Source organism: Fukomys damarensis, unplaced genomic scaffold (genome assembly GCF_012274545.1).
Source record: "Fukomys damarensis isolate Sample0158 unplaced genomic scaffold, DMR_v1.0_HiC HiC_scaffold_19, whole genome shotgun sequence".
In the NCBI taxonomy this organism is placed as follows: domain Eukaryota; kingdom Metazoa; phylum Chordata; class Mammalia; order Rodentia; family Bathyergidae; genus Fukomys; species Fukomys damarensis.
Genome location: NW_022900931.1, coordinates 33,802,328 through 33,803,256, shown reverse-complemented (window position 1 = coordinate 33,803,256; position 929 = coordinate 33,802,328). Strand labels below are relative to the sequence as shown.

The window sequence follows — 929 nt, the reverse complement described above, 5'->3', positions numbered from 1 at the left end:
GAGGGGAGGGTGGCGGGGGCCCAGCAAGCTTTGGATTCAGTGTATTCACTTTTGCATTACCCAAAGTGCACAGTTAAGACAGCTGATACTTGGTAGGATCTTTGCTTGTCACCAAAATATTACATTCTTCCAATTAGGCAATCAGTGTATCTGAGAGAAAACTATTCACCTGCATCTTTGAAGAGTAGACTTTACTTTTTAAAAAGTCACATGAGCCTCCAGAGAGCCTCCCAAATTTAGGAGAATTAGTGCTTGCTAATAAAAATCAGATGTGTGGAAAATCACTAAGACACAGCAAGGAAATGCACAAGATTATACTTGGGGAACTGGAGAGTTAACATCAAACCAATTTTTAAAAAAGCTTAAATTGACTTATAGTCAAGTCTTAAGAGTAAAATCAGACAGATGCTTCCACATTGGACATTTAAAAATATTTACACAAAACGTCATAACCTACTAAAATATTTCAAAGACAGGAAAGATTGAATAAACGCACTGGAGATACTCATTTGCATTCACACAGGACCCCAGCTAAGGAGCCGCTCAGACGCTGTAAGGAAGAGAGGAAGGGCTTTCCATTTCCTCCTGGCCCGCTAACCTCCAGCGTGACCGACTGCAGAGGTAATCCGAGAAGGGGACGAGGGCCTGTGTGACTCGGATGACGCTGTGACCGTGTCTGGCACCGTCCCGCTCCGATCCCATGTGCATTTATCTGCCAGGGCGGGAGGAGAAGGGCGGGGGCAGAACACACAGCTGCCACCTGCTCCCTCCCCCGGCATCCTGGAAGTGACACGGGTGGGAGTTTCTCCCCGAGACCGGAGCACAGTGGCCTTCGCAGTGGGCCCGCTGGGTGTCTTGGCGGCACCCGTGGACCCAGTACACTGACAAGTGGCAGAGACACCCTGCAGGGGGCGGGGAGGCTGCAGTGC

At 49.1% G+C, this 929-nt stretch overlaps 1 protein-coding gene across 10 annotated transcripts in view; it reads right to left on the bottom strand.

Annotated features, from left to right (window-relative positions):
- Camk1d (calcium/calmodulin dependent protein kinase ID) overlaps positions 1-929 on the bottom strand; it is a 308,572-nt gene that overhangs the window by 120,049 nt on the left and 187,594 nt on the right. The window lies entirely within an intron of this gene.